Source organism: Schistocerca cancellata, chromosome 4, assembly GCF_023864275.1.
Source record: "Schistocerca cancellata isolate TAMUIC-IGC-003103 chromosome 4, iqSchCanc2.1, whole genome shotgun sequence".
Lineage (NCBI taxonomy): Eukaryota > Metazoa > Arthropoda > Insecta > Orthoptera > Acrididae > Schistocerca > Schistocerca cancellata.
Genome location: NC_064629.1, coordinates 788,998,658 through 789,022,500, shown reverse-complemented (window position 1 = coordinate 789,022,500; position 23,843 = coordinate 788,998,658).

Here is a 23,843-nt window from a genome sequence, read left to right as displayed (position 1 = left end):
TGCAGCGCAGAGAATTTACTGAAGGTGTAACTGAATTTGGTGAGTAGCACGAAGATTTATTTGCGGTAATACGGGTAAAAAACCAAGTGCACGCGGGCATACAAATTACAGTTATTAAAATCATAGATGTGGCAGCTACAGTTGATGCTCGATGACGTAATCACTTTGAAATAAATTCGAAATTCCTGCTATGTTAGTTCAGTCTTTTTATTGTGATGGATCCACTTCAGCTCGACTGCCATAGTCAGACCAGCTGCAGAAGTTATATAACAATGCAATTCTCTCAAAGACAACAAAGGTCTTGGAAGAACAGTTGAATGGAATGGAGAGAGTCTTGAAAGGAAAACATAAGCAACACAAGTATAATGGAATGCAGTCGCATTAAATCAGGGGATGCTAAGGGAATTATACTAGAAAATGAGACTCTTAAAGTTGTAGGTGAATTTTGCTGTCTGGGTGATAAAGTAACTGAAGGTGGCCGAAGTAGAGGGGATATAAAATGTAAACTGGCAATGGCATGAAAAGCATACCTGAAAAAGAGAAATTCGTTGACATCAATTATAGATTTAAATGTTCGGAAGTCGTTTCTGAAGGTATTTGTGTGGACTCTTGTCATGTATGGAAGTGAAATATGAACGACAAACAGTTTAGAGAAAAGAGAATAGAAGCTTTCGAAATGTGGTGCTACAGAAGAATGTTGAAAATTAATGGGTAAATCATTTAACTAATGAAGAGGTACTGAATATAGTTGGGGAGGCAAGAAATTTGTGGCACAACTTGACCAAAAGAAGGGTCGGTTGATAGGACACATTTTGAGACATAAAGGGATCACCAATTTAGTACTGGAGGATAGTCAGGGGAGAGGGGGAGGTTCAAAATCGTAGAGGCAAACGAGGAGATGAATAAATGTAGGTATGTAGGTTTTTGAAATGCGAGCTGTATGCCATCAGTCAACACTAAAAGTATTAAAATCAGGATGTTTAATTTCTTAAAATAATTACCACACCAATTCTAATGGCATAGTTGGTTTCCTACACTTCTTTCCTCTATACAACCCCCCATTTCGTTGGCTTAAAATTCGAAGTCTCCTCTTAGATCTCTTTCTAATCGTAATTCATATACTTCACGGGATAATTCCAGGTACGTTGTAGTCAGCTGCTGCCACGTAAACAATGGCACATAATCAACTATGTACTTCTAACTTAGGTCTTTTACTTTGTAGCATAAGGATATGCGAACTAAGAGACGGCCTGCGGCGAGTTGTGTTAAGTGGATTATTTTATCAGAAACTGCTGTTGTGGTCTTCAGTTCGAAGGCTGGTTTAATGCAGCTCTTCATGCTACTCTATCCTGTACGAACCTCTACACCTCCGAGTAACTACTGAAAACTACAGCTTCGTTAATTTGCTTACTGTATTAATTTCTTGGTCTCCTTCTACGATTTTTACCCCCTAGGCTTCCATCCAGTATTAAATTGGTGATCCCTTGATGTCTCAGAACGTGTCCTACCAATCAATTCCTTCTTCTAACAAGGTTGTGCCACAAATTTCTTTTCTCTCCAATTCTGTTCAGTATTACCTCATTAGTTACGTAGTTTTTATTTCTTGTCCCTGGACCTTCATTCCTACTACAAATTTTTTCTGTTGTTTCCTTTATTGCTCGCTCAATGTACAGACTGAATAACATCGGGGATAGGCTACAACCCCGTCGCACTCCCTTCTCAACTACTGCTTCCCTTTCATGCACCTCGGCTCTTGTAACTACCGTCTGGTTTCCGTGTAACTTGCAAATAGCCTTTCTCTCCTATATTTTACTCCACCTACCGTCAGAATTTCAAAGAGAGTATTCCAGTTAACATTATAAAAAGCTCACTCTAAGTCTACAAATGCTATAAGCTTAGGTTTGCCTTCCTTAACCTACTTTCTATAAGAAGTCGTAGAGTCAGTACTGCCTTGCGTGTGGCTAAACTTCTCCGGGATCCAAACTGATTTTCACGACGTCGGCTTCTATCAGTGTTTCTGTTCTTCTGTAAGGAATTCGTGTTAGGATTTTGCAACCATTGGCTATTAAACTGGTGGTTCGGTAATTTTCACATCTGTCAACACTTTCTTTCTTTGAGATTTGAATTATTATAGTCTTCTTGAAGTCTGATTGTATTTTGCCTGCCTCATACATCTTGCTCACCAGATTGGAAGAGTTTTGTCAGGTCTGGCTCTACAAGTCAGCCTCTACAACGCTACAAGTCGTTGTCTACTCCAGGGGCCCTCTTTCGACTTTGGTTTTTCGGTGCTGTGTCAAATTCTTCACGCAGTATCCTATCGCTCATCTTATCTTCATCTACGTCCTCTTCCATTACTATAATATTACCCTCAGAAAAACCTCCCTTGTGTAGACCCTCTACATATTCATTGCATCTTTGAGGTTCCCCTTCTTTGCTCAGGACTGGTTTTCCATCTCAGCTCTTGATGTTCATACAACTGTTCCTCTTTTCTTCAAAGGTCTCTTTAATTTTTGTGTAGGTGTATCTAACTTCTCCCCAGCGATATGTGCATCTAAATCCTTGCATTGGACCTCTAGCTACTTCCACTAAGCCGTTTAGCACTTCATGTCAGTCTCCTTTTTTAGACTGCTGTATTCCCTTTCGCCTGCTTCATTTGCTGCATTTTTATATTTTTTCCTTTCATCATATAAATTCAATATCTCTCGTGTTACCCAAGGATTCCTATTAGCCCACATCTTTTCACCTACTTGATCCTCTGCTGCCTTCACTCTTTCCTCCCTCAAAGCTACCATTCTTCTTCTACTGTATTCCTTATCCTTTTTATTGTCAATCGTTACCTAAAGCTCCCTCTAAAACTCTCAGCAACCTCTGATTCTTTCAGTTTATCCAGATCCCAACTCGTTAAATTCCTACCGTTTTGCAGTTTATTCAGTTTAAGCAACAGCTCATAACCAGTAAATAGTGGTCAGAGTTCACATCTGCCACTGGAAAAGTCTTACATTTCATGATTTGGTTCCGAAATCTCTGTCTTACCATTATCTAATTAATCTGAAACCTTCTAGTGTCTCCAGTCTCTCCACGTATACAGCATTCCATCACGATTCTTAAGCCGAGTGTCAGCCATGATTAAACTATGCTGTGTGCAAAAATTTACCAGGAGGCTTCCTCCTTCATTCCTTTATCCCAGTTCGTATTCACCCGCTACTTTTTGTTCTCTTCCTTTGCCTGCTATTGAATTCCAGTCGCTCGCGACTATTAAATTTTCGTCTCCCTTAACTATCTGAATAATTTTTTTAATTCGTCATATACTTCTTCAATGTCTTCATCATCTGTATATATAATTGACATATAAACTTGTACTACTGTGGTGGTTGTGGGCTTCGTGTCTATCTTGACTACAATAATGTTGTTCATAGTAGCTTATCCGTGTGTGCTTAACTAGAGCTCTATACAGCATAGCATTATAAGGAGGAGATTCATTATTTCTTGACGCGAGAAAATATGAAAAAACTACGCGAATTGCTGTTTTACTATTTAACTAGACAAAGTTTGCCTAATACCCATTCGGAAGTGCGTAAGAAAAGTTTCTTCAGTTTGTAACCGTATTTTAAGTGGTTAGACTTTATTTCAGTTTTAACACTCTAAGCGCCAAGCCCGTAAAATTTACGGGCCTGGGATCGCGCGAAAATCACCAAGCCCGTAAAATTTACGGGCCGCTACATTTAATTTCATTCAAAACACTGCAACGTTATTTCTACGGGTTTGGCCAGCGCTATACGTTTTTCAGATGTTTATTAACAAAATGCGTCCATAGATGTCACGGCAGCGCTGTAATTCATGTTAAAACTTATCTTTGCGTTCTCAGTCTGTATATCATTCAGTTGTTTGTCATCATGTTTCGGCGCGGTTTATCAGACGCAGAAATTGCGGATTTGATCAATCATAGCGACACTCTGGATAATGTAGAGAGTGATTCAGACGATTCTGAATGCAATGGTGTGTTTGAAGGTACGTATTTCCGAATTTTCCACGTAATTGTGCAGTACGCACATATCTGTTGAACATGTGTAAACGATGTATGTAGTTACACATAATGTGATATTCTTTTTAGAAGACGAGATTGATGACAGTTTGTCTTCAGATGAAGACGAGAATGATGTTGAAGGTGTTGCTTCAAATCCAGCAGCTGTGCCGTATCCGAAAGACAGTGAGTGGACTGCAGTTGACACCTACCGACCTCTGCCTGTCAACACGACACCCAGGCAGATACTAGTGGATATTGATGAGTCGAGTTCTGTACTGGATTGCAGTAAAGTGTTCCTTACTGACAGTGACGTAAATGAACTCAAGAGACAGACAAATTTGTATGCATCACAGACAATACAGAAGAAAAGAAGAGGAAATAATCTGAAGCCCCATTCAGTTTTGAGTTCGTGGAAGCCAGTGACTATAAGTGAGATGAGGCGTTTCTTGGGTATTATTTTCCACATGTGTGTTTCGAAAAAGCCCAAAATTGCGGACCATTGGAGCACTAATCCTGTTCTTAGTTGTAACTTTTGTCCCCATGTCATGAGCCGTTTGCGTTTCACTCAGATACTGTCATGCTTGCATCTTGTTGACAATTCAAATCAGAAAAAACCAGGCGAAGATGGATTTCATCCACTTTACAAAGTTTTGCCATATTATAATAATTTGAAGGAGCGATGTATCCAGGCATATCGTCCCTCAGAAAAAGTGACAATTGATGAAGGAATTTGCCCATTTCGAGGTCGTGTGAGTTTCCGTGTTTACATGCAAAATAAGCCTCATAAGTATGGACTGAAAGTATATGCTGTTGCTGAAGCCAGTAGTGGCTATGTTGTAAATTTTGAAGTTTATGCTGGTAAGCATATTGTTGACAATTCTTCGTCTGCGGTTATTTTGCGATTGTTGTCTGACAGCAGCTTGCTGAACAAAGGCCACACTGTGTATTTAGATCGATTTTATTCCAGTCCAGAGCTATTTCAGCAACTGGCAGAGAAAGGCACTGGAGCTGTTGGTACTGTGAACAAATCCAGGAAAGGATTGCCTAAAGATTTAGTATCTGCTAAGCTGAAAAAGGGCGAAATGTCTTTTCGGCGTAAAGATAATGTATTGGCAATGAAGTGGAAAGATAAGAGAGATGTGTATACATTGTCTACAAGGCATCAAGCAACATTTGGTACGCATACTAAGAGAAATGGGTCTGTAGTATTGAAACCACTTCAGGTACTTGATTACAACCTCAATAAAATTGGAGTGGATATTGGAGACCAACGCCTGCAGTACAATCCGTTCCAGCACAGAACTGTGAAATGGTGGCGAAAATTATATTTCCATTTGCTGCTTATGGGAGTATCAAATGCATTTTGGCTGTACAATGCAGTGCACAGGAAGAAAATTACAATAACAGACTTTATAACAGTGCTTGCAGTTCAGCTTGTTGAAGACGACACACTTGAATTCATTCCAAGAAATGAAGGAACTGTAGGTCGGCTAACAAAGAGACATTTTTTGCAGCACATACCTGCAACTACTAAGAAGTATGCTGCTCGTGTGTGTCACGTGTGCAGTTCCAGGAGCAAGAAACAGAGTGGCAAGGCTTCTCGCAAAGAGACACGATACGAATGTGAACAGTGTGGCGTTGCACTCTGCCTGGAACCTTGCTTTAAAATTTTCCACACTAAAAAACAATATGATTCTGTGTGAAATTTATATGTAATACTGTATACTATCAGAAACATGTAATGTAGTGCCACAATTTTGGTTAAAAATAAATCACAATTGTATTCCCTTATTCGTATGACTTTTTCTAAATTCTTAAAACATCTAAGTGATTTCTATAACTGTACCTTAAAGCTGTGCATTGTAAAGTAGTTTCTTTCACTCAGAATTAAAGTAGAAATGTGCAGCTTCAAGATGGTACCAAATTTGCCACAATCCAAACAGTAGATTTGATGCAGTAATTTTTTTAATATTGGTAAAATTGCCCGGTTTCTAGGGACGGGTGCATAAAATAGGCCTGGTACAGAGAGTGTTAAAACATGCCGTGAAATCAAAACACCTTGTATGTGAGTTTCAGTCATAAAGTTCTGCCGAAGATTTCTTTTGTACGACGGGTTTTTGTGACTTGTATGTGTTTATAAGGAAAAGAGGGACTCGGAAATAATAATAACAATGAAACCGTGAAACATGATAATAAAAACTGCAAATATCATGTATTGCGTTATTGTATTAAGTACCATTGAAACTTTTTGATGTTATTAATATTTCCATTACTTCAGAAAATAAGAGAACCTGTTTAATTTCATACTACCTCATGTCATATTTCGAAGGCAGTAACAAATAATTAGTAAAATCTTTAGTTTTGTAGACACGGTATGTTTATCGGTACTCGTTCTAAACAGAGAAATACAATTTCTTTCGTTTGTTTTCTTTTTGATCTCGTAGCCAGACATTCCTCTTCAGGTTTCTAGCAACACAATGATTTAAAACATGCAGAAAGTAGGCTGACAAATGTGGTTACTGTTATTTTTGCAGCAATAAATATCTTAGAAATTCGAAATACAAGTGATATCACCACCTGAGAGAGATATCTTCAGACGCAAAACCAGATTCAGACGTACACAGTCGGAGTGTATTTGGACTGTTGATATTGACAGTATACACAAATTATCTAGTAGATTGCATGACGCCGCTCGCGGATAGAACTGTTGTAGGCTACATACAAAATTTTAGCGAACCGCAGGAAGACCCACAGACAACCGACACTTGATGTAGGTATTCGCAAAATGAAAGAAAGTAGCGTATTGCTTCTAAATTGATGGAAAGACCCGTTGTCGTTGATAACACGATTACCGAGTAACCGCTCAAAAATGCCCCATGCATGAAATGTCTGCAAGTATGCACCCGTAACGATTTAAATAGGGTGGCACACAAAGCTTATCGTAGGAGACGCAGATGTCAGACATACTGAAAGACTCCTTAGTAACTGTAATCCACTCGCAAAACCATCGTTCCACCGAGACTTGATTGCTGTTCTCCAGCTTGAAACCTTTACCATGTATTATTGACCGAGGCAGTAGGGAAGATCCAAAGAAGAGCAACGCATCTCGTCGAGGATTCCTCTTATTATATATCCGTAATACCTGTTTTGCAGGCAGAGTTCCAAAGCTCTTAAATGATATAGAAAGTACATCTTAAAACTGCCAAAAGTCGCTATATCAATATTTTTTTTATATTAAGATTGTGACAGAGTGTTGTATGTTCATATACTATTTAGACTTCCACATCTAGCCAGCTTTATAATAGAAATTTATTGTATTTTGTTTTTCCATTTTGAAACGATGACATTTATTTTATGAGTTCTGCAGTCTTTAGCAGAAATTACAAAAATTACTCTTAAGAAATAAGGTTTATTCAAATATGGACAACTGTTCCAAATCACAATAAGGTCATGTACCTGAGAAAAAATATAAAAATATTTAATATTCTACTCACGTTTACAAGTGTTGCTATCGAGAAAATATTTTCACTACTGTATTTAATACACTGTGTTACATTATCAGTACATTACGTACCTATAATCAGTAAGTAGAAGCAAATTAAGAAGCCATTTACAAATTAGAAACGTTTTGAAATAGAAGCTATTGGCAGCTAACATAAATTTCTTGTTTCGAGACAGAAAAAGTTAAGACGTTAAAGAAAGTCAGTTCATTCGCAAATACAGCGTTTTTAATGGTAAAAAGAGTTCTTTTTCAAGGTACAAGATGGAGCGCGATTAACGACGTATGGCCTAACCATCCACATGTTATGTAACCAGTTTTAAAAATATACAGAATTTTACTCATCATGAAGCTTTGTAACTGATGAATTAACAGTATCCTCAAAACAACTGCAATATATTATACAGCACTGAAACATGTAGAATTCGTGAATTTACAGACGCTGTACAAAATACAGCCTTACGTCTCACAACATCTAAAACAATGGAAAATACCAGAATCCGTAATGGCGGTCTTTACTGTGCAATATTTCATGTGATTCTAAAATCGGTCAGTAGATTGGAACACCGATCACAAAATATTATGTATTCCTAAGTACACTATGATTCGGGTACGTCACTTTACCTTACACTTATTATCGAAAGTAATAAAACACTATTTATATAAAAGCTTTCGGTGGTTTCAAGATGTATTGTTCGACTCCTAATATACTTTTGTGCAGTCCTAACTTCTTACTGAAGCTATACCAAACATCACGTAGGAAATACTCAAAATTCTCATTTTCCAGTTATTTAATTCGATATAATGATGAATTTTTGTAATAATCTGGTGGTGGATATAGTAAAATCTCACTTGAAAGAAAATCATCCATGATATTTACGAAGAAAATACCAAGGCATTCGTCGTTATTGCTTTAGGAAGAAGATCGTTTACGACGAATAAACACAGTATTAAATTTTGATTTCCAGTATCCTGATCTTCGTGACCTCTCAATCGTTTGCTTTGTTAATTGATGAACGCATTATTATGAACATTACAAATTCATATCGCTGTTATTCTCTAAGAACTGAAATACTTGTTGGTGAAAGTGGACAGGAGTACTCGCTCTTGTTTATGCCAAGCAAAGGTGTTATCTTGGTATTTGTTCTTTACGGGATATCACATTTTTATTCACAGTTCACACAAAATGATAGCTTTGAATTATCACTAGCCCTAAAGATCTCTGTTTACAAGGCCGTAACATATGGTATCCCTCGTTAACGCAGTAGAAGTTTAATTGCCACGAAAACTGTAGTCTTCCTCTTCAACACATGAAAAATTAGCTCTTGTCACTCACGAGTTAGTTAAACTACGCACTTCACGTCCCTGTAAGCTAATTCAAATTTCAAGTGGGATTCGTTATGCTGTAACATCTCTTTTCGTGAAGAGATGTATTTTGTCGATAATGTCACTGCAATACTAACTCCCGTACAATTACTATTAATGAATTTCATTTCTGTCTACTCGGTGTGAACCAAAAAGTTTTTTCCTCATAAACTGTTTTGAATGGCGTCTTACGCAGAAAATAACACATGGTAACATTACGTTTAATATTTAAGGCTGCCTTCTGGAATGTGAGCAAAAGAAAGCAAAAACTAAAATCGTGTATTGGTAGAAAATAAAAACAGTATTATGGATAATTTCTCTTAGGGATATTTCGGTTCCCATTCAATGCCTCATCTTTTCGTCGCAATCTAATTCCTTCCTAAAGCATTACTGTCGCATTAGTGAGTAGTTTCTTAGAAAAAAGTCAAAGACGATTTTCATACCAGAAAGATGTTGTTTTCGCCAACTGATTGTTACAAATATTCGGCAAATTCTGGACTGCTGCAGCTAACTGAAAAATCATAACAGTTCTGGCTTTTCCTGTACGTGGTTTCGTAAAGGCTTCATCAGTAAGAAACGATAAAATATCTAGGAGCAATGTTGCAAGGTGATAAGACATGGGAAAAGGACGTAAGGTCGCTTACAGGGAAGGTGAATAGTCGATTTCGGTTTATTAGGAGAATTCTAGGAAACTGTAGCTCATCCATGAAGGAGACTTCGTAGGGAACACTTGTGCCACCCATTCTTGAGTACCATTCGAGTGTTTGCAATCCCCAGCAGGTGTTATTAAAAGAAGGCCTTGATGCAATTCAAAGGCGTAATGCTTCATTAGTTACCGGTAGGTTCCATCAGCACGAAAGTATTATGGAAACGCTCCATATGGTGGCTTGTGGACTACCTATGTAGTTGTAGAAAGCATGTCACATTGTTTGTTATTTATTTATAAATAGTGAATTACTATCCCCTTCTACATATTTGTTTCTTGTTTGATAGCACTACAAAAACACTTTTAAAACGGTCATGAGCCATTTTGACTATTTAATTCCATATATTGTGCCTTAATATTTAGTGCCAGTAAAAGGAACTGCTTATTTTAATTCTACATTAAAGCTTCTATTTAACGATGATAACAAGTAAGGCCCACCAGAGGTAAGACATTTCAGTCGTACGCGGGAAGACCTCAGCCGAAATCCCCTTCTGGTCATCCGCATTTACGTTTAACGTCATTTCCCTAAATTGCATATGGCAAAGACTGACACGTTTATTTTGAAAAGAGTAAGGCTGTTATTCTTATTAACGTTTCCCAACTTGAGCCCATGGACATTAAATCTTAATCTTCTTTTCTTTAGTTACTCGATGGAGAACTTCAAGAAAAATTGTTACATTCCCTAATGGGTATCGTGTATAGCAAGTACGTGTGTATGTAGTCACCTGTTCGGAACATCTAGTATCATATACCGTACCCTGTCTGTTGGACATGAGTAGTTGGTGAAAGATTTCTGGCATGCTACTTCGAGGCACTTACTGTGTAAAATGAGCCATTATTGCCAACTGCTTTGTATGTTCGCCTCTCATGGTGTTTCTTATATGTGTAAAGGCGGCTACACGCGAGTAAACGACTTGGGGTGTTTTCAGGTCAGAGGATCTTCGTAAAGTGCAGAAAGCGGTACTATGTCAAAGGGTACAGGATGAACACAGGAAGAGGGTTGACATACCACCAATCAGTATTGTAGTTGTAAATTGTCGTACCTGTGGTGTCAAAGAACCGGTAATAGAAAGCACTAAAGATAAAATCTCTATGGAGACTACAGGCTGGCTAAAGTCGGAGATAAACTCAGCCGAAATTATTATAAAGGATCTGACGATGCTCGGAAAAGATAGGATAAATACCCTTGGTGTGGACTGTTTGTTACTGTTAGAAGTAGTTTACTTCGTAGTGTAATTGAAGTACATAGTTCCTGTGAGTTATTGTAGGTAAAGGTTACGTTTGACAACCGGAGTAAAGTGATAACTGGTTCCTTTTACGTTCTCCCGACTCATATGATTCAGTTATTGAACACTACATGCGATACATTGGCGAAAATGTATGTTTAAAGTCGGTGGCAGGCATAAAACATCGTCCGAAATCGTACCAAATGCTTTCTTCGAAAACTATTTTGAAAATATAGTTCAGGACACCATTCGATGTGTAAGCTGTTAAGAAAACATTGTTGACCAGGGATTAGTGACCACAAGGTCGTTGCAGCGACACTGAACACACTAACATCCAGATCCACCAAAACTGAATGCAAGATACATCTATTTAAGAAATCGGATAAATATTCTCTTTACACGTACCTAAGAGAGTCTCCACTGCTTTGAAATTAACTATGAAAGTGTAGACCAGATGCAGCCTAAATGCAACGAAATACTATCTGCGGCAATTGAGAGCTTTATACGCAATAAATTAATAAATGATGGTAGGTCAGAACACTTCCGTAGAGACAACAACAAAGACATGCCAAATTTGAAAGAACGCAAAATCGTGACTGGCGACGCATTACTGAAGCTCGGAAGTTTTCGTTGACTTCAACGCAAAATGCTTTTGATAGCTTCTACAACGTATTTCTGTCATGAAATCCGCCAGAAAATCCAAAGACATTCTGGTCATATGTAGAGTTCACCAGCAGCACAACACCATGTCGCATCACTATGCGATATCAATGATAATATTATCAACGACAGTGTCGCTAAAGCGTAGTTACTAAACACTGTTTCCCGAACCCGAAATTCCTTCACTAAAAAGACTACGTAAATATTGCAGAATTTCAATCAAGAACAACTACCATAATGAGTAACTTTCACGTACGTGCCCCCGGTATAGCGAAGCAACTTAAATCACATAATAGCCTAATGGCAAGTTTTCCAATCCAGATTGTATACAAGTTAGCTTTCTTTCAGAGTACGCTGATGCAATAGCCCCATAGTTATCAATAAGATACAAGCGCTCGCTCGACGAAATATCTGTATTTACAGCCTGGATAATTCCATGTCACACCAATACTCACGATAGGAAGCAGGAGTAATCTGATGAATTACAAACTCACATCACTGACATCGATTTCCAGTAGGAAATACTGTGTTTGAACGTTATGAATTACCTCGAATAAAACTATAAATTGAGATAATCAGAACGGATTCAGAAATTATCATTCTTGTGCAACACATCTAGCTCATTATTCGCACAATGTGAGGAGTGCTATATACAGGGCATGTCAAACTGATTCCATGTTTCATGATTTCCAGAAGGCTTTTGACATCTTTCCTCACGAGAGACGGAAAGTCAGAGAGTAAAATAGAAGTGATATATGGCGTCTTCAAAGGAAGTTTTACAGGCCCTCTGCTGAAAAGGGTCTTTAGAAACCATTTAACATTTTAGTAGACTATCTGAGCAAACCTCTCAGATGGTTTTCAGATGATGCTGTCACTTATGGTCTAGCAAAGTGATCAGAAAATCAAAATCAATGCAAAATCACTTACATAAGATATCTTTATAGTGTTAGAAGCGAAAGTGAACTGAAAATAAGGAGCTGTTTGGCGTCATACACGTCAGTGCTAAAACAAGTCCCTTAAATCACGTTTCCAAAAGCTGTCAATTCACCTCAGTGCCTAGGAATTAGAGTTATGAAAAACTTAAATTGGGTTAGGCGAACCAAAGACTGCGTTTTACTGTCAGAACTCAGAGAAGATGCAACAGGTCTACTAAAGAGACTGCGTACACTGCACTTGTCCGTCCTCTGCTAGGGTATTTCTGTATGGTGTGGAATCCTTACCAGATAGAATTGACCGAAGACATCGCAGAAATCCACAGAAAGGCAGCTCTTTTTGTATTATGGGAACGCAGGTGAGAGAGTGTACGGATATGGTAAGTGAATTCGGATGAAAATCACTAAGGCAAACGAGTTTCTCGTTGTGGCGAGGACTTTTCATGAAATTTCAGTCACCAACTTTCTCCTCTTAATTTGAAAATATTTTATTCAGGGCAACCAACATACGGTAAATGATAATCGCAATAAAATAAGAGAAAGCAGAGCTTGTGCGGAAAGATTTAAGTGTTCATTCTTCCCATGTCTGTTTGAGAGCTGAACGGTAGAGAAATAGTCTAAAGGTGGATGGTTCGACGAACCCATTGCCGTTAAGTGTGAATTGCAAAGTAATCAAGCAGGTGGTGATGTAGACGTAGGACCTCAGTTTTAGTTCATGTGACTGCGAAAGGATAATAAATTTCAGCACTGTTTATTTTTTAATTTTCATTTTCACCTGTCTTTCTTTGTACTTGTATTTGACTCTACATATTATCAATACTGTGTCAATCGTTGAGGCCTGCATAATATTTCAGCAGTACATCATGTCCTAAATGATTCCTGTTTGTAAATTTAGAGGTAAAATAATGTAGCAGATATGCTGCCATTATTCTTATTACACATAATTTCTTAATCTAATGAGCTCGCTGGTACTTTGAAATGAAAGACGAGTAAGTAAATACGTTTGTTTTATTGTGTAGACTGATGAACCAGGAAAAAACTGTTATTTGGTCTTCAGTATCTTCTTTGACTAGCATCAGTTTGCCTTCTACCTGTCTTCTATAAATTTTTTCTCTTACCTGAGACCCGGTTCTTGCTTTAAGAAAAGCTCCTATGCCAAGTGATATATGGAAATATTCGTTGGGCTACGAGACTAACTGAATTCCATGGATTGACATATAGTCCGATGAAAGTTACGTATTATGTAGAAATGAAATGTAGAAACAAACAAATAGAAGAAGGATAAGATGTCACAAAGGAGCAGACTGAGCCAACAACGCTAACGAGAAAATCAGTAATTACATAGTGTAGGAGTTGATGAGTCCATTCTTCGAACGGATACGAAGTGTTCCTTGTGTAGCATTGATAGTGTGAACGTTCGTAAACAAAACGTATAAAACTAGAAGAGAAACGAATGTAGTCTGAAAAAAAATTGCCAAATAGTTTTAAAAAGGCGTGTTTAGTGAATAGGAAAGTGTAATTATACTATCGAAAATCAAATGGAATGTTTTCGAGTCTGATGTTGAATAGGTGAACGTTATGAAGACACTGCAAAAATATTTATTTTGAACTCTTGAGTAGGTGAAAAGACAAAAAACCATCAAGTACTAAGCTTTATGTAATGAGCGTACACCTTCACAAGTGTTCATCACAATACAGTAATGTTTCAGTTGTAACAGTTGTGAATACCTTAAACGATAGTTTAGACGTAACTCAAGAAAACATCATTAACTATAAAAATGTCTGAAATAACTATCTTGTTACCATTAATACTGAAACAAAATTAAAAATGTTTAATTAAACTGTGTTGTATCACGTAATACCTGTTACATAATTTTCTGCTGACTACACTTTAGGAAAAAAGAGACGTATATACTACTGTAGGGTATTTTACAAACTGAGTCGTATATTCGACACATTTTAATTTTATAATTACCATTATGGCACCCATGATGATCTACAGAAGTGGAAATCACAACACAAAAAAGTGCGTCATACGCTTGCTAAGTGCACATAGCTTACTTGACTGAAGCAGTATCTTTACGTATTCTTAGACTGGTCTGGTCAACACTGGTCACCTATTCTTTCGCATCGGAGTTTGCAGCCATTCCTCTTTCGAGTAAAGTAGGATTACGATATTCTTGCATAAATTTGTTTCTCGTTATGTAGCTTTGGAACGTCATTGTTAGGCCGAGGCTGGACATTTGAGGACGGACGTGTCGTGTTCCGCCATTCCTTGTTGGCGTGCTCCTTTTATTTGGGAACACCGCAGCTGTTTAAAGAATAAATTTCCCCACAAGCCTCCGACTTAAGCCTTTGTGAGTGGCCATTATCGCGACCGAGGCCCACCAACATTGTTCGTCGTTGAATGAAGGAACAATGGTCGTGTAGTATACGATCCGTGTACGCTGTCCCTAATGACATCATAGGAATGGCCGGCGCACAATGTACGCGTAAAGCTTATAGACCTTGCTCTTAGATAAATTTTCTGGCCGGTGTTTCAAATGAGAAGCACGGACAACGTAGAAAGGGGGAAAGCATTCTCACTACGGCGAGCCGGCGCGTGCTTATTCGGAACATTCCCTTCTTATTAGGAGCGGATGAGATACGCCTTTTCTTATTCTTCTTCCAGTCGCTGCACTGCTTATCCTTTTAGGTGCGTTTCTAATTTACTTGCTGGTTCTTTCGTAAACCTTTGGGCCCCATAAGCTACCTCACTGAATTATGTTATTATTAAATCCAAATGACCAGAGTGCACTTGTATACCCCTTCAGTATATCTCTGTTACGATAATTCGTTTGGACTGTCGTATCAAAACACTTGAAGATTTTAGTTATGCTGGACGTAAATTTTGTGGTAAAAGAGAGAAGTAATATCACTTGCTGGCTGCGGAAATACTCTGATTCGATTTCATGTCACCATGTAAGGACGACTGTGAGATGTGTCTACTTGCTCCTTGTTAGTATTTCGTTGATCACCATCATTGGTGTTAGCTCACCATGACTTCTGTTATCTAAATCTGTCTCTTTTTCTCATCTGATTAGGTTAGGAATTATGTCGATAGTGTGATATTTAGGGACGGAATCTTACTCAGTGCGATAAAGGATGGAGCAAGAATACTATATAGTGTAGTTACATGTATCATTCACAAAATTACCAGAAGCCTGTTAGTGAAACCATGAAAAACCACAGGAATTTCGGCTAAGTTGAGGTTAGAACTTCAGCATTGTCTTCATAATATTCAACAACAACAACAGCCAGTTCACAACAACTGTTGGATAGGAACCTCTCCTGAAATTCTCCTTAAGGAACAGGTAATGTATGTATGGAGTGCTTTCTTTTCATCTCTGATATAATATAAATACAATAGTTTGAACATAACCGCCAAGATGTGTCGTCTGCAGTTATATTTGTGGTACACATAAAATGTGAATGCTACTCTGATATAAAAGCAGTGACGATACTGGGTGTATCGTAATTAATACTGAAAACTCATACTGGTGGAAATATACGGTGACAGAAGCAGAAACATTTCATTTAACACGGGTTTGCAAACGAGCCGTTTGCCAGGTACTTTTGAATACGTTCTCCGAAAATTGCCTTGAACAACTGACAAGCATAGGAAATATTTTAGGCCTTTTAACGAGAAACAAAGACAGGAATTAGTTTTATAATGTCATTATAGCAATACAGATTACTAGAGTTAATAATCCGATCAAGTAGGCTAGAAGAGTATCTGCGCCATAAAAAGCAGATAATAAGTTGTTAGCCTCCTACTTAGACAGAGTGGACATCGTTTAGTTCCAGTATGGTGGGCGCAAAGGAATTATGGGCAAAGTTTAAATAGATGATTAACTGGACTCTGGAGACGTTTGTGTCGAGTAAGTGGATGAAGGATAGGAAAGACACACCTTGGTTTAACAGTAAAACTCGGAAAATGGTGAGGAAGCTAGGATTATTGCGCTCTCGATTTAAAACAGAACGTGCAAATGGTGACAGGAAAAAATTAATGGAAATTGTGCGCCCGTGTAGAGATCGATTCGCTAAGCATATAATAACTTCCATCAGCAGGATTACAGACCAATGTCGTTAACATCGGTTCGTTGCAGAAGAATTTAAGAAATTTTAAGTTCGAATGTAGTAAATTTCGTTGAGAAAGCAAGGGTTCTGTCCACGAATCAGACCGGATTCAGGAAGCATTGCTCGAGCGAATCTCAGCTTGTCCTTTTCTCATATGATATCCAGTGGACCATGGACGCAACTGTCAGAATTCATATTCCTAGACTTTCACAAAACATTTGGCACGGTGCCCCGCTGCTAGCTGTTCAAGAAGATCTGAGCATACACATTAATTGTCCGCCGCTCGTGGTCTCGCGGTAGCGTTCTCGGTTCGATTCCCGGCGGGGTCAGGGATTTTCACCTGCCTCGAGATGACTGGGTGTTTGTGTTGTCCTCATCATTTCATCATCATCCAGGAAAGTGGCGAAATTGGACTGAGCAAAGATTGGGTAATTGTACGGGCGCTGATAACCACGCAGTTGAGCGCCCCACAAACCAAACATCATCATCATCATCACACACATTAATTGTTAGAAGGTTTCTTAAGATATCCCAATGTGTTGTCCTATATGACGAAAGTTCACCAGGAACAAGGGTATGGTCAGGAGTGCCCCAGGGAAGAGTGACAGAACCGGTCTTATTCTCTGTATACATAACTGATCTGGTGGAGAGGGTGAGTAGCAATTTACTGCTATCTGCCGATGACACTGGGAAGTTGGGTGTACGGCAACGTGTCGCCTTTGTGAGACAGTAGACGGTTACAGAACGGCGTAGACAGAATTCTGGTTGGTTGGTTGGTTGGCTGACTCGGGGGAGCAGACCAAACAGCGATGTTATCCGTCCCATCGGATTAGGGGAAGATGGAGAAGGAATCTCCCATGCCGTTTCAAAGGAACTATAGCGGCATTTACCCGAAGAGACTTAGGGAGGTCACGGAAAACCTAAATTAGGATGGCCGGACGCGGGCTTCAACCGTCGTCCTCCCGAATGCGAGTTCATTGTGCTAACCATTGGGCCACCTCACTCGGTATCTAGTGGGTGTGATCAATGCCAGTTTGTTCAAAATGTAGAAAAAAATGTAAGTTAATGCCAAAGAGTAACAAACAAAATCCTGCAACGTTCGAACCTAACACTTGTAGAATGCTGCTTGAAACAGTAAGATCGGTTAAATATCTAGAAGTAATGTAGCACACTGATATAAAATGGAACGAGCTCGTCAGCTTCGTAGTACGAACGGCGAATGGACAGCTTCGTTTAACTGGGAGAGTTTCGGGAAAATATAACTCATCCATAAAAAAGACGGCGTACAAAATACTAGTGTGACTCATTATTGAGTTCTGCTCGAGTATTTGAGTTCCTCACCAGGTCAATTTAAAGGAAGACATCGAAACCATTCAGCGGCGTTGTCCTAGATTTGTTACCGGTAGGTTCGATTAGCACGCAAGTATTACAGAGGTTCTCCGTCAACTCAAATTGGAATCCCTGAAGGGAAGACGACGTTCTTTCCGCGAGGCACTATTGAGGAAATTTGGAGAAACGGCGCTTGAAGTCGACTGCAGAACGATTCTTCTGCCACCAGTGTATTTTTCCCGGGCCATGAAGATAAGATGAGAAAAATTAGGACTCGAACGTAGGCCTATAGACTGACGTTTCTCCCTCGCTCTATATGCGAGTGCAACAGGGAATGAAATGACTAGTAGTGGTGCTTGAAACAGTAAGATCGGTTAAATGAGTGCTTATGTGCTGCCACTGATATTGGTATCAAATATTGTTCTTGTTGGTACACCTAAAGTTTTCGATTAAATCTGTATGTAATTTGGTTCAAATTTTATCCACAGCTAACTTAAAAAGGAAAAATGCTACTTCAATACTTAAAATGCTACTACTGACTGTACACTCATACCTGTTAAAGGAGGTGCTCTTCGTTCTGTCCTCAGTTTTTTTTCTTTTTTTGTCCAGTACTGCATCCATCTTTATAGTGACATACGATCTTTCAAATTTTCCGGATTACCTTAAAAATCATCGAAACGACTGTACAATTCACTTCCCTAGTTCTTCAACCGTCCTCGTTTTTTTGTCAAGTTCTACACTGATCTTTAAAGTGAAATACCATACTTTCAGAGTCTCCGGACCATCTCAGAAATCTTGGAAACGACTGTACAATTCACTTCTCTAGTTCTGTAGCGGTATCAACAAGATTGTTGTACACTTCGTTTTTGAGATTACCTGGGATTACCTGAGACAAAAAATCCGAGAAGTTCGCGGCCAGATGATAGGGAAGCCAAACATCAATGTTTTTGCACATACTTCCATCTGTGGCATTTCTCGCTGCTAATTATGGTACCCACAGAGCATCTGTGTGTAAAAAATAAATAATGATAGTATCAAAAAGAAAAGTGTAAAATAAAAATCAACATTTTTATAATAAATGCTTGCGAAAGGATATTTTTGAAGTAAATTTTGGGGAAGGTATTATTAACTGTAGTCAATTAGTGTTATGCAAGCAAAAGTAACACAAACAGTCATTAGATACTATGGAGACATCTGCCACTTTTAAAACTGCTAGTGGTTTTTATCTGGACTGGACTAGACGCTGCAATGAACTTATCATCTGCGCTCATTCGTCTGCAGCGCTGTTCGCACCAGAAACTGGAGATGGTCTGTGGTTCGGTTTAATTTTATGATGGTGGAAGCTGCCAAATATTTATGCGTCACAACCTAGATTGTTGCACAATGACTTTGGTACTGCATATACTGTATAGTGTAAAGGCTATGTCCTAAAATGTTGGTAAATGTAAACGTTAAGTGGAGGGTACAGACAAAGTACTATTTTATTATGAGCAAAGGAATTTTTATTTGTGAAGAATTACAATTCCTTTCCTCTCTGCTGAGCCCCTAAAAAGTAGCCATTGTTAAAGTTACCGTCGTGTACACCTACAGGTAATGTCTGGAATAGTAAATACTACCAACACTATTCTGTGTAATCAGTTAAGCTATTTTCATAATTTCTAAACTGCTATGGACTACAGTCGCCTCTGACGTTACGAGCATCTAGCTCACAAAAATTCCAGCGGCGGTGTGTATTTGATGGGTTAAGGTTGCTGCACACGGGGCCAGTAGTGGCGTCCACTATTACTGGCCAATACCGGCCGCCACCAATTATGGTGCTACTGCCATGTGAATTGCGGTGATGTGATGAGCTCATTGGAGATGAAACCTAGTTTGTAAATACTATATTTAAACAGTTATTAATATTTATATTTATTACGGTTTATCTGAAATGTAAAAATTGAGCCGGCCTGTGTGGCCGTGCGGTTATAGGCGCTACAATCTGGAACAGCGTGACCGCTACGGTCGCAGGTTCGAATCCTGCCTCGGGCATGGATGTGTGTGATGCCCTTAGGTTAGTTAGGTTTAAGTAATTCTAAGTTCTAGGGGACTGATGACCACAGCAGTGAAGTCCCATAATCTTCAGAGCCATTTTTTTTTTTTGTAAAAATTGAACATAACAAGCAGTTTACACGTATATATCATTTAAAAGATGATATTACCAGCAATTACGACATGTTAGTTTTGCTGTAAAACAAAATGATAAATAACTGTAGCCAATTTAATTAGTTTTATCCAAATAGTGACATAATTACGATTTCCTTCACGTGAACAGGCATTATTAGATCAGTATGAGTATCCCAGTTCATGACCCATCTAACTTCTACGTTTCGTTTTGTTAACCATAATTCGATGTTGATATGGTATTTGTAGCTCATTATTTGACTTGGAATACGTTGCAAAAACGGATGTACCAACATATGCGTTAAGTTATTTACCACTACCAAATTGATGTACAAATATTTTATTATTAGATCACAAATTAACCGAGAGTGTTTATTAGATGTTGTAGAATGTATATATGTATAATTTTTGTTAAAAAAAAACTTGAATAGTAGACACTGTAGAAACATGCGCATTAATCAGAGTAGTGATCATGTTAGTGAACAAAGAAGTCTGCAGTAGTCAGCTCGAGGTCTTTAGGTTGGTATTCGGTAGACTGGTAAGGTTCCTGATGTTTGGATAGCCAGATTTCCGCTGTGCCTCAGACCGCGTTCATGAGAATATTCAATGGCTGTAACATAGAAGACTTGAAAATATTTCATGCATGTGAGGTGTCGACTTTCAATTCAGTCTGGAACCAGTTTTCAAGTGAATCTCAGAGATGACTTCTTTTGTAAGCATGCGAAGTTTATCGTAATTTAATTGTTTGTAGGCAGCTATGAACTTAAATACTTTACTGCGGTTTCCTTTTCTCTTTTTTTTTTTTAAATTAGGAATTGTGTAAAGAATTGCTAGTTGTTTGTCGCAATAGCACTGATGATCAACAAATTTTAAGTTTTCCTATGAATGTTGGCGAGATTTTGTACTAATGAACTGTAAGACTTACCACTGGTTTTGTGAATTAGTATATCTCTTTATGCACTCATTTCGTTTTCACGTGGGACCACCATTCACAAATATTTGTGTGGTTATTTGAAATAAAGATTTTTTATGAAATCTAAACAACATCTTTTAGGCAACGTCATTATGCTAAGGGACCTTACTTAAATATTTCACCCTTCTTTCAACTATTTATTCATTTCACATTTTGTCGTTCAGCGAGCAGGAAGTTGTGAATACAGCCTTTACGATCGCGTGTCAGCATCCGTAAATAGAAAAATTTGGCAGTGTTAGCTTTCTCTGCATCAGTGCCTAGAAGCGATTCCGTGAGTAGGCTCCTAGAAACTTTTACCGTGCAGTCCACAACTGCGTTTCTCTCTTGCAGTAACTCACTTTCCTAGATGAAATTCAGAGGCAATCTATCGATTGCCAATGCACCTGCGTGGAAGCTGCCCGTTCCATCACTAGCACCGCTTGTGCTTGCGTATAGATTTTTTGTTCTCTACGCCAAAACCTGGTTTTAGCTTTACCCTGCAAAACGGAATTATGTGCATCGCTTATTTCACTAGCGGCCAATTTTTGTTAGATTCATATTGGCGTCATATCATAGCTGAAGTGATATCAAAACAGATCAGCGCTTCAGTTGATTTTTGGAAGAATGACCACTGCGTCGCTACTTTTCCCTGGATGCGCTACTGGAGAGATCGTGACGTATTTTAAGTCTGATACACGGCTAACGAAGCAAATGCCGTACATGAACTGTCGTTCTTTACCTTGTGTAAGTCTGGATATCGCTTCTTTTTTGGTGGAAAAATTTGGAAATTTGTGGTAAGGTCTTATGGGACCAAACTGCTGAGGTCATCAGTCCCTAAGCCTACACACTACTTAATCTAACTTAAACTAACTTTCGCTATGGACAACACACACACCCATGCCCGAGGTGGGACTCGAATATCAAACAGGCGGAGCCGCACGGACCGTGACGAGGCGCCCTAGACCTCGTGGCTACCACGCGAGGCTTTTTGGTGGAAATATGAGCAGTAGCTGAGTTGTAAAATATAATATTTTGCACAGAAAAGTTAGTTCAGAAGACGTCCTGTGAAGCAGAAACCAGGCTGTTATTTTGTAACATAGGACTACATAGTCACGGAGATTAAATAAGTGATGTGTTAATTTTTGTATTAATCCCGTACCAAATTTCTCGTGTTAAACCCGCCACATGTTCGAGTTAAAGTTCTGAAGTTCGAATATATGCATTATTTTCATCCTCAGGAGCTGTCTCTGGGTCTCTTTTACTCTGTCTTGGACAGGGCCGGAGTAGTTTCGGATCGCTAGATAAGATAGCGCGAGTTTGAAGTAAGTTCAATTACTACTACATCACGAACGATAGGAAAGCATAAGCCATATAAAGCATTGATTTTAACGTATATTCATATTTATTTTTAGAACATATACATCTTGGTGATAATGATTGTACGGCTAAAATATTCTCATAATATTTAAATAACACAGGTCAGTAAGCAGTTACAGTGAAGCATTCCGGAAAACAACAGTCATGTAAGAGATCATTTCCAAGCTTTTTGAGACAAACGCTCGAAGGAAAAATCATCTTATTTTGAACTTAGCTGATGCAAGGATTTTGATTTCTTTTGATCCAGGTTCAGGACTTACTCAGAAGTTGCTAGGAGGTCACGAAATAATTCCTTTCGAGCAGGCACAATCACGTCGGAAACGTTTTCACATGAATGACCTCAGTACAAATGACAGGTCCGCCAATGCACTACCCTCTTAAATACCTTTGGTACGCAATAATACCGCCCTCTATATGTGTGAGTATAGCTATGTCATGGTTTTTCAGCCCAGTGTATGAAATATGTGACAGACAACAAAGTAAAATTTGAAAACAATCTGAAAAAATTTGTTGTTGACACCTCCTTCTGTTCCGTAGAAGAATTTGTATTATTGTAATGCGTGTAGGTGATAGTAGGAATCATAAACTCACACCTTTATATTAAAAAACACTAATAAGCGTTCAGCATTTAAGCATGTTTATCGTGCAAAATAATCCATGGAACATGAAACTAACTCACACACTTGTATGAAAAAAGTGAAACATGTTTTGCTATAAACTAAATATACATCCGCTTGCCAACGATGGATAACATTTGTTCTTAACCATATGATAAACATAATTTTAAAATACCTGTTAGTCTATCGACCGTCATTATTTTCTTGTAAGAGACGCTACAGTCAATGTGATCTCGGTCTTGTTATTTTAGTTAATGTTGTCCGTACTTACGATAACACGCTTTTTTGTGTAAAACACTGTATCACTTTGTGTCGAACAGCGAAATGTAGCAACGATCAATTATATATGAACCGCTGCAAGTATTTTCAAGCTCATATGACGTAATGGTTGTCTGTGGAAAGTTTACTAAGAAGGCTACAGATATTTGTACTAAACGGAAGAAAATGATTAATTCTGAGCACATGTGACTAATTAGAATTTCTGTTGATATCTGAAATGTTTATTACCGTTAATGACAAAATTATTTTTTTTGTAGAAGACTATCCGACAAAATAGCGCTATTCAGAATGTTTATATACACACATCAAAAAAAGTTCTTCTTCACCTCTGTTCCCAGAAATCCTGAAGATAGACGTTGACTGTGGATATTGTATCGCAGCCACGATCCATTTGACTGTTCAGAGATGTCACTTAACCCGCCCAAAGATATAAACAACCATGCATCAGTAGCGCCTATTAGACGGAGGGGGTCCGACAGCCGATTAGTTCCAGTCATTCCACCAGGAAGGAGATACTCGGCCCGTGTTGTCTGTAATTGACATGCCTAGACGGTCAATGCAGCGGTTCAATTGCGTCGGCATTGTTATTTTGTGC